Source organism: Sceloporus undulatus, chromosome 8, assembly GCF_019175285.1.
Source record: "Sceloporus undulatus isolate JIND9_A2432 ecotype Alabama chromosome 8, SceUnd_v1.1, whole genome shotgun sequence".
NCBI lineage: Eukaryota > Metazoa > Chordata > Lepidosauria > Squamata > Phrynosomatidae > Sceloporus > Sceloporus undulatus.
The window spans coordinates 20164459-20175990 of record NC_056529.1 but is presented as its reverse complement, the minus strand read 5'-3'; positions in this window follow the sequence as shown (position 1 = coordinate 20175990).

Below are 11532 nucleotides of genomic sequence, written 5' to 3'. Positions count from 1 at the left end.
AACTTTGCAGCAATTTCTTTGTTAGTATCTTTCTTAGCGTCGCCATAAGTCGGAAACAACTTGGAAGCACCCAACAACAACAGGTTCAGAAAGTAAATAGTTGGCCATATGGCTAGGAGAGCTTTTCTTTTCTCTTTCCATTTTAAAAACTCTTGGATCCTTATCTCCGCTCCCTGAACAACTCCCCTTGTATTAGAGCCAGGGCTGCCAAATTGCCTTTTCCTCTCTGGAATGCTCTAGGGCTGTTTTTGTGCGTCCGGATGGCTTTCGCATGTGCGCTTTTTGGCCATCTGTTTTACCCATTGGACCTTAATGTCATGATAACCTCTTGCTGCGGTGCATTGAAAGCTGGAGACTGAGCCGTCTTTGACGGGAAGCTTCCTCTACTTTGAGAGGCCTTCTTCTTCTTCACAGAAGGAGGAGGAATTAAGGGTCTAAAACTCTAAAACAAAGCCTTGACTGTCTGTGCACCAGGTACAATCCTCCAGGGAAAGAAAGAAAGAAAGAAAGAAAGAGCAGAACCACACTCCTTCATTTCTATTTCATTTTATTTTTTGCAGGGCGAGAGGAGTCATTCCAAATGCAGCACTTAAGGAACACGATATGCAGCTTGGTAAAGCAAAAATGAATTTCCTACCAAGAGAAAGAGGGATTCTGACTATTCATTGCAAAGGGAGACTATCATCAAGAAAGTAAAAGAAAGTAACCGTTTAAGAAAGAAGGGTTAGATGGACTTCTTTATTGGATCGGAATTGTTTCGGCATGTTTTTTTGCTGTCCAAAATAGACTGTATTAAGGCAATCTGACATTGTAGGCAGACAGTGAGGTCAGGAACAAATTCAGAATATAGGGAACAGTAGCTCCTGCCTATGGAATACTGGGATTTTTACTTACTTACTTACTTAATTAATTAATTAATTAGCTTGTTTGCAGTATTTATATCCCACCCTTCAGCCCTAAAGGCTCTCAGAGACAGAGCAGCTTACAATTATTATTATTATTATTATTATTATTATTATTATTATTATTATTTACTTTATCCCAATATAGGGACTCAAGGCGGCGAACAAGTATAAAACAATACAATTTAAAAACAGTACAAAATATTAAAATACATAAATATAACATTAAAAAACAAACAAACAGTTTTAAGGGTTAAACTTTACATTGTTGTGGAACCAGAGCTCTCTGACAGAGGAGGCTAAACATCATCATCATCATCATCATCATCATCATCATCATCATCATCATCTATTTATGTAGTGCCATCCTTGTACATGGTGCTTTACGACAGATTACAATAAATTCAGAGACAATATCTCACAAAAATCTCAATATTTGAGAGAAATGTCTCGCAAAAGTACCAGTCCCAGAATTCCACAGCATGGAGCCCTGGCCGTTAAAGCGGTGTCAAACTGCATTAATTCTGCAGTGCGGATGCAGCCAATGTCAAGCTCCTTCTGAACAAATCTTGCCAAGAAAACACTGTGGCAGATGAGATTTCCAAGTCTCATATACATATATATATATGGAATTAGAAACAGAAACAGGAACCTTTAGACCGGGACCATATTGTTGAGCATCCAAGCAGCAGACATGCTAGCCTTCATGCTCTTAAAGGACTAAAAAGCTCTACCTCTGAGAAGGTTAGAAAGGAAAAGAAAAGCAATGCAGTTTAATGTGCATCTGGTAAGAGTTGTAGTGCGGGGGGAAAGAGAGAGAGAGAATCGCTCTGAAATAACTGGAATTCTCCAGCCACTATGGCTCCAAAGGGTAAGCCTTATGGAATGTGTGTGTGTGTGTGTGTGTGTGTGTGTGTGTGCATGCGTTTTGTAGGGTGATCTCCGGGTGTTGCATTTCCCAGAGTTAAAAAGCAGGGAAGCACCGTCAAATTCAAACAGAAACGGGTCCCAGTGCTTCTGCAGACTCCTTTTGGAAGCATCCCATTTCAGGCATGACAGCATCCCAAGGCTTTCCTCTTGGCCATTAGCCACATTCTGCATAGCATGCTTGGATATGTGCACATGTGTATGTTTTTATACCATGAGGCATCCGTCACATCCCTTGCTGTTTCCCACACTCATCCATCCTCCTCACCTGCAGGCTACAGCTTCCACTGCCTTTGTCCACCAGCGACCATTGTTCAAACTGGACTTGCCACTTCAGTCCCATACGCAAAGGATTTTGAATCTGAATCGACATCCTCACACACATATGGCACATATAGGTCCGTCCCTGGCGTCTGCTCCACCAAATGCATCTGGGGAAGTAGACTTTAGTCTGCAAAAGCTCATGCTGCCAACTTCTTTCCTTCAGTTAGGGCCCAAACAGACAGGCCAAAATAAAGCTGCTTCGGGTCACTTTGGAGGTATGCTGTTTAAATGCTGCATGCATCCTAAGAGGCTGGAAGCCGCGCCAAAGCCATGCTGCGGTCCTAAGGACTGGAGCACAGCTTTGGTGCAGCTTCTGGCCTCTTAAGATGCATGTGTCATTTAAACAGCATACCTCCAAAGTGACACAAAGCAGGTTTATTTTGGCCTGTCTGTTCTGGCCCTTAGTCTCAAAGGCGCTACAAGATCTCTTTATACACTCAAACATATAGTGGCTGGACTATGTGACCATCTTGTCCACTCATGCTGGAAAATTCAACACTTCTGTAGACAATTTCATTGTCTGGAAGCAACGCTTTGATACAGGATTATCTAACTGTCCAGCTAAGGGAGCATGCTTCTAATGAAATTGCAGCCAATTCCCATCCTTCTGCAATGTTCAGTGCGCAGGCAACTCTGAGTGTTGTGTGTCTGTCCAAGGTGAAATTGATCCAGCTGGGAAGAAAGAGCAAAACGGTCTCCTTTTTCCTCTCCGGCTGCCTCCCCCAATTTTTCTGGGCCGAGGACCAGCTGTTTCTTGCAGATCAGAAGATGCTGACGGCCAGATCTATACACCAGGCTGCCTACTCAGAGATAGCGAAATGTGCCACAGAGGAACTGGGTGGCTAAGCAATTTGGCTTCCTTCGATCCAGCTGAGCTTTGGAAAAACTTTTGGGAAACGCAACAGAAATGACTGTAAGGAATGGAGACAGTGCAACGTTGTTAATTTTTTTTAATGACGCAGACAGGGAACAACTCCTCAACAGAGGTTGCCCCTCTGTGAGTATTCAAGACCACGGACCTCAGGTCCACAAGAAAGGAGGGATGACTGTATATACACAGACATATACACTTGCATGCATATAACATATATACTCAACTATAAGTCAACCTCATGTATAAGTCGAAGGCAGGTTTTGGGGCCAAAATTACAGATTGTGATATGACCCCTGGATACGTTGAGGGTAAAACTTAGGAGCATGGAATGGAAGGTGTAAAGCAGTGGCTCCCAAATATTTGTCTTCCAGATCCTCCCAGAATGCTCAACTATTGGCCAAGCTGGCTGGGGCTTCTGGAAGTTGAAGTTCAAAACATCTGGTGGACCAATGTTTGGGAGTCCCGGTAGTGGCAATGGCATGTGCACCTGTGCGCCGTGCCACACACACAAGCCTCATTGTTTTCAATGGGGCTCAAGCATTCACGGTATTTCCCTTACGTGGAGGGGGTCTGGAATGTATCCCCCACATAAGGGAAGGGCCCACTATATATATATATATATATATATATATATATATATATATATGAGTTAAAGTACAGTACATATATTGATTTGTGAATAAGTCAACTCAGGTTTTTGGGGTTAATTTTTCATCCTAAATTTTTAGCTGTAGACATGAGTTTATATGTCTATAAACTCAAGGTAGATCAATTAATCAATGTTTATTTAATGAGCTGGTACCCTTTATCATGTGAGTAAGCATTTGAACATTGGACGACGACTCTGGAGACCAGGGTTCAAATCCCACTTGAGCCATGAAAATGCACTGGGTGGCTTTGCCAAGCCACACTCTCTCAGCCTCAGAGGAAAGCAAGGGCAAACCCCCTCTGAAGCAACTTGCCAGGAAATCCCCATAATAGGTTCTTAAATTTGCCAAAAGTTGGCAATGACTTGGGCATAGAACAACAACAACAACAACAATGCTTTATCATAGCATTTTAATTCTTGGCTATCATGTTCCTTGATGTTCTCTAGACCCTGCAAGAGAAGCAAGGGTGGGTGGCCAAGACAGACACATAGAAACAATTTCTGTTTATTTCACAACACAAACCCACTTGCCTGGGATTTCTCTGGAGTGTTTGGTTTTGGTTCTGATTGCAGAAGTAGCTGCAGCTGTTGCTTCTGCAAACTTCAGCAAAGGCTTTTCCTGTGGCCCTTCTGGCAAAGCACCACACAAGCCAGGCTGCACACCTGCCATCCAGGACTCTTTCCAGGTGACCTTTCCAGGATGAGTGAAAGAGATATTTTTATGGCCCACTCTCAACATCTGCGGAGGCTCTTTGAACAGCTGGGCTGGTTATAGCAACACAACCAAAGCAACAGGGAGGCTTCCATATTGCTGCCTCCGCCATCCTAAGGAGATCTTGCCTTTCAGCAAAGTGCATGTTTTTGAATGCCAAAACCTCACCGCAGCGAAGGTGACCTTCTCCTGGATCTATTGCATGAGGTGTGTTGTTTCATTTGGCCAGCTACCTCGAGCGTGGGAGGTGCTGAAGGGTATTGGGGAGAGGACTGAGTAAGGAATTTCTAGGGTCATTTGAGCCAGGAAAGTCTGGGGCACTACCTATAGTTGGAAAGAGGCTGGTGGCAGGATTTTTTGCAGTCCCAAGCAGATCCAAACCCTAGAAATGTTTGCAATGCTGAAGAGATGCTGATGTGCGGTCTTTTGGGTGGTACACATCTCTATTCTGTCTTATGAGCTGCAACATCCTTTCCCATCTTGCAAGGAATCATGCTGCAAGAAATCATGCGGTGTATATTTCCGATCAAACCTTGCTTTATTGGCCCTTCTGAAAACATCAGTGATGAAACAGCTGCAAGGACTGCTTGGCGCTGCTTTAACTGCCATAGCTCAGTAGCTTGAACCTATGTTATTTTGGGATTTGTAGTTTTGTGAGCTATTTAGCTTTGCCTGCCAGAGAGCTCTGGTAGCACACCGAAGTCCAAACCCCCAAATTCCATAGCATTGAGCCATGGCAGTTAAAGCGGTATCAAACTGTATTAATTCTGCATCGTGGCAGCAGAATTGGCTGTACAGTTGGCATACCTTTGTTTGCCTGGGTATATATGGTTCGACAATAATTTTAGCTGGGTTAAATCATTCTTTGCTGCCTCTGGGGAGGAAGATAATGCATTGATTCAGTACTTGTTGAAATACTTATTTTCTAGTAGTATAGGGAAAAATTCAGGTAGCCTTGTTCTGAGGTTTTGCTATGCCAAGAAGTCTGCCCTCAAATTTTCCTTCAATCCCTGAATATGTAGCATTGCAGCAACTTTAAGCTTCACCATCTAGAAATACATTTTAGGCATGCAAAGGAAAAAGTAGACAATGCTAACACAGCAAATATAAAAAAGGTGTAGATGTGAAAAAAATTCAGTGTTTCATTCTTTGCAATGCTTGAAATTTGAGGATTGAAGAGGGGGGAATGCTTATTTTGGGAGGAAATGTCCTCATTTTGCTACCATGTAGCTGCCCAATTGCAATATTTCTTGGAAGAAAGAGTGTTCCAAACTCTTGAAACAACCCATTTATTTGTTCATAACAGATAAGACCATTGGTTTAGTTACAAGCTGAAATGGAAGTGTTAGGATGCAACAGACAGTACAGATAGTGTAACAAGTTCCTAAAGATGGATCGGTGTGGATCTTAGCTTCTAGGAATGGCAATAAACTGCTTCTAGGAATTGTAATAAACTGAAGCAAGAATCTTTTTTTCGTGTCCCCAAGTGTGGCCTTGCTTTTGTTTCCGAGCAAGTTCCTTGCCATTAGGCAAAGGGTTTTTAATTGCTTCCAGATGCAACTGATCGGCCAAATTACTGTGCTCCCATTAAGGAGCCGCTCCTCTTTTGTGCAGCTGGAGTTTAAATGCGCAAATGGGTTCTTCTGAGCTGTTAATGGCAGATACACCTTACTGTAGCCATGGAACCCATCCCTTGCTAATGGCTCTGTTAGGAAAATGTAGAAGAGCTGAGGTCAGAGCGGCAAATTCAGCCATATTTCTCAGAATTAATGTTTTGGATATACGAACAAGATGGCACCTAATTGGGCATGCGGGGTCAACATCACTCAGTGCCGCCGTGTTTGGCAAACCTGGCAATAAACCTTTCTTCTTCCATCATGCAACACAAGTCAGGATGGATGTGCCATCAAATAATTTCTTCTTTATATGTGTTTAATTTGGGGGGCTAATTGCAAAGGGCTTCTTTAGCAAAGTCATGGAACACAAACTGTCTCATGGTGATTGAATGGCATCAAGAATTAATGTGGATTAATTTTTCCAAATGCATTTTAGTAAGTTCCCCGTATCCAGAATTTTGAAACCCAACATAATCCAGAATTGCTCAGATGGGTGGCTGAGAGAGTGACACCTTTGCTTTCTGAGGGTTCAATGTTCACAAACTTAATTTTATGCACAAAATTATTTAAAATGCTGTGTGTAAAATTATCTTCAGGCTATGTGTTTAAGGTGCATCTGAAACAAATATTAATTCTGTGTTTAGAGTTGGGTTGCATCTCCTCTAGTTTATCACACAAAGGAGATCAGGAGTTCATCCCATGAATATCCCCCCAAAATCGCATAATTACGAAAAACGATTTCCCAAGATGTTGCACAAAATTCGCCATTAAAGTGGTCACAAAGAAGCATTAACACAATCTTTTTACTTTCAGGATTTCAGAGACAATGCATTTCCGATATCACTTTATTTGCGCAATTACATGTGATAATCATTCATGCAATTACTTGCCATTTCCGCTTTATTTGCAGAATGCTTTAAATGCGTTTTAATGTCTCTTTAATGCCAAAATTTGCCCCAGTGTGATAAACTCATAAAATTCTATGATTCCAAGATATCTCATTCTGTACATAGGTGCAAATACAGGTATTCCAAAATAAAACAACTAACTAACTAAATAAAGCCAAAGGTCCAAACACTACTACTACTACTACTACTACTTCTTCTTCTTCTTCTTCTTCTTCTTCTTCTTCTTCTTTATTTATATAGCATTGGAGATTTACCCAGCGCTGTACATACAAACAATAAAATAGATAAAAGTAAACCTGTCCATGGCATACAATCTAGGAAATAATAGCATAATACACATAAATAATACATGACAATACAGGAAAGGGTTCCATAAGGTAAGGCAGGCACTTCTGGTCTCAAGCATTTTGCATAAGGGAGACTCAGTCTGCATAGCTATTAACATATAGCCAATGAAATATAGGTGCATTTCTGTATTAGTTTAGCCATCAGTGCGGTGCAAAATTTGACAGTGCTCTTTTAAAGTTCGCTGAACATTTTGATGCTTCTTTGCCCTGTTTGCATTGGTGGGTGGGATTTTCTTCGAATACAGTGTGTCCGTGTTATATACGGCTTTGAGCATATGTACAAAGCTGTGCAGGAGTGCACTGGGCGCAAGGGGTGGCACATCCCTGCACAGCCACATGCATGAGCCCCATTCACTTGAATGGGGCATGAGCATGTGCGGTATTTGGCTTACACAGGGGAGGTCCAAAACGCATCCTCCGCGTAAGCCAAGCGCGCACTGTAAACAGTTTATCTCACTTGAAACATTGACAGTTCACAGCAGCGGGCCTTGTGAGTTTGGGAGGGATCATGATTCCAGACATTGCAACCTCTGGCAATCAAGGCCGCATTCCCACTTACAAATAAATTGCTTTGCAATCCGAATTGATGGATCGGTTCGGCAGCGGAGCATGGTTCACACTACATTTGCCCCAATCTCATTTCCCTGTAAAATAACCCACTTGTGGTTCACATTGATGAATGAATCAATTCAAAATGGACCCGCTCCAGCCGGCCAAAGGGCAAATTTAAATCAATTCTGATCCGCGTCTGGTTGACACTTGCGCAGAATTGATTTATCCAAAAAGACACAGGAAAAAAATCAGCGTCAAAAAGACACGGGTTAAATGGGTCTAGCGCAGTGATGGTGAAACTTTTACAGACCGAATGCCCAAACTGCAACCCAAATCCCACTTATTTATTGCAAAGTGCCATATCCCTCTGGCTTTCTAGTAAGAAACTCTGGCAAACTCTGTGCTAGAGCAACAGCATGTGTGCCCACAGAGAGAGATCAGAGTGGTGCCTCTGGCACGCGTGCCATAGGTTCACCATCACTGGTCTAGCGCATGCCCCCCCCCCCCGAATTGCTTTAATGGTTCGGTTCAAATGTGAACCAGGGTCATTTAAACTGCTTCAAACCGATTTGCAAGCCGGTTTAAAACATATTGGGAATGAGGCCTAAATGTGGATCTCAGTGAGAAGAAAGGTTAGGAGGAACTTCCTGACAGTAAGGGCTGTTCGACAGTGGAATGCACTCCCTTGGAGGGTGATAGAGTCTCCTTCCTTGGAAGTCTTTAAACAGAGGCTGGATGGCCATCTGTCAGGGATGCTTTGATTTGGATTTCCTGCATGGCAGAATGGGGTTGGACTGCATGGCCCTAGTGGTCTCTTCCAACTCTACGATTCTATGATTCTATGAAACTAGAAACATCTGAGAAGTGTTCAGGAAAAGGAAGGAGGATGTGGAAGAGGATATGAGGGAAACAGTGGGCATGGCGCAGTGTGGCGGTGGTGGAGAAAATGTACTAATTACACTGTGAGAGGAGTATGCATATTGCACACATGTGTGGCACATATGCAGTATATATTAAGGAAATGTCGCAACTAGGATCGGGCTGCTAGCGTATCATGCACTGATAGCAGCCTGTTATCTAATAGCACATGGCTGTTGATGCGTCGGCCTGCTCTGTAATGTAATTAATGTTGTGTTACTGATGTTTGGCTCTGACTTTGGTTCTTAGAGGAAGCCAAGAGCCAGCCTGGCTGGGTCTCTGAGATGCTGGGTGAGTGTTAGGTGGTCCTTTTGCTCCCATATGATTGAATTTTCCTTGAAATCTCATGCAACAGCTTCTACAAGAATACACATTCCCCCCTTTCTCTTGGCAATGCGTTGAGGGAAGAGGAAGCAATGTATTGTAAGGCCGGTCTCCCGGATATCCTGCAAAGGTTCTCGGTATAGGACATGAATCTCTGCCACTTGCCAATACAGGTTGAGTCTCTCTTATCCAAAATACTTGGGATCCAAAGTCTTTTGGAATATTGCGGTTTTGGAATATTTGCATATACATCGCGAGAAGTTTTGGAGATGGGACCCAAGTCCCAACATGAAATCCATGTGTGTTTTGCATACACCTTATATACATTATTATTATGATGCGTGAAACAAAGTTTGTGTATTCTAAACCTCCAGAAGGCAAAGTTCTCACTGTCTCAGCCACCCATGTGGGCAAATGTAGAATATTTTGGGTTTTGGAATAAATAAGATCCAACCTCTAGTATCTGGAATTGGATGCTGGAAACCTATGGCCCCTTCCCTATTTGTTGTGCTTGTGACACTACTAGTCTTTTTGGCTTCAAAGGGCATCTGTCAGGTTTGCAAAACCGTGCGATTTCTTTCTTAGCCCAGAAACTTTTAGGAATGTAGGTTCATTTTCCTTGCTGTCACGGTTTTGAAAGCGATGGTTTAGCCCCTCTTCTGTTAATCTTTTTTCTCTCTCTCTGGTGCCTCAAAAAGGCAGTAAACATTTTAAAGGTTGAAATCTGAGATCCCAGCAACAGGATCTTGGATCTTGAGAGGGCAGGACAAGATTGGTGCTGTGCATTTTTATGGATACTGCAAAACCTTTACAAGTGAAGCTTTTAATGTTATACAGATGGGCCTTTCCTTCCTTGGCTAGGCCACTGAGCTGCAACGATAGGGACCCTGATGCCTTTGTATCGAATATTGAAGGAGATCCAACTTTGGGTTGCTTTTGGATTGGAGTGGATGCCACTCTTAATGCAGAAGGGGAACAAAAGACACATCAACTCTTTCTTGGAGAAGTGGGAGAGAAGGGATGAGTTAGTCACCCCTGGCCCTTGGCTTTGCTAAATGTGAGTCTGCAGCACCGAAAGTGCAAAAATGCTTGAGCCTAGCAATAAAAGGACCAGGACCAACAGATTCAAAAGAGAAGCCTCTTTAACTGCCGTCTGCTTGTTCTGTAACTTTCCTTTCCTGACCTTGGAGGATGTTGGAAGGTGTCATCTCATCAGCATTTTCCTGGAGCTGCTGGGAGAGTGGGGTCGGCTATGTCTGTGGGGGGAGAATGGATTTTTCTTCCTTGGGGCGCCCTGCCAAGAATAACAGCAGACTCCAGCAGGTCGGCACAGGAAGGGAACGGCTGGGAGCTGAGCTTTGGAGAGCCAGAGTGCATTTTATTATTTTTTTATTTTGTAATGGAAGGGACCTTCAGAGATGCATAAACCTCCCTCTGACTTCTCCTCCATCCCCCTTTCCCCCCTGGCATCCTTCCAAAGCCATTCTCTGAAAGCGAGGGGAAAGACCCTTTAAACAAACTAGGCTTTTGAGTTTGTTTTCATGTCACCCAAGTGTGCAAAGAACAAAGAGAGCTGATGAACTGACAGAGAATTTGGATGGCGCAGGAGACATTTGTGGTCAGCTTTCTCTGCGGCTTTCCAGAAAAGTTCTGGAAATTGTGAGGCCATGCAGCTTGACTGTGGGATGGAGCCAGAGAGGCCATCTTATCACATGTGCCACCCTTTGAGCTGGCTTGTTGAGTGCCTTCAAATAGTTTCTGACTTAACTGTATCATGGGATTTTCTGAGGCTGAGAAAGTGTGACTTGCCCAAAGTCACCCAGTCTGATAGGAGGAAGAAGGCTTTCATGGCCGGCACCTATAGTTTTTTTGTGGGTTTCTTGGGCTAAGTGGCCATGTTCTAGAAGAGTTTATTCCTGACGTTTTGCCATCATCTGTGGCTGGCATCACCCAGTGGTTTTCCATGGCTGAGCGCAGAATCAAACCCTGATCTCCAGAGTTGTAGTCCAAACCACTAATGCCATGCAGGAATACTCCACTCCAGTACTCCTGAAAGATGTCTATTCAACTTTTGGTGAAAGATCTCCATAGAAGGAAAGGCCACGCTCCCCGCCTCAAGGCTTTTATTCCACTATTAAGCAGTAAAGTTCTTCCTAAGATTTAGAATCTCTTTTCTTTGCATCCACTGATACATGTTCTGGTTTTTGGACCAGCAGAAAACAAGCTTGCTCCATCTTCTGCATGACTTTCCTGCCAATATTTAAAGGTTGCAATCATGTCACCTCTTCTTTGCCAAGGAAACCTTATTGATGCCAGCTGTTCACTTCGCTGTGACATAAAGGTGCCATGCAAATGTGCTTTTACAACAAGAGATGGAACTCTTGGCATTATGGAATTGTAAAGACTGCATTTTCCGTGCTAGAGAAATGTATACCACAGTCTCCTATTTTTCAATTTCAAGTTCCTTTGGCCTTTTCCT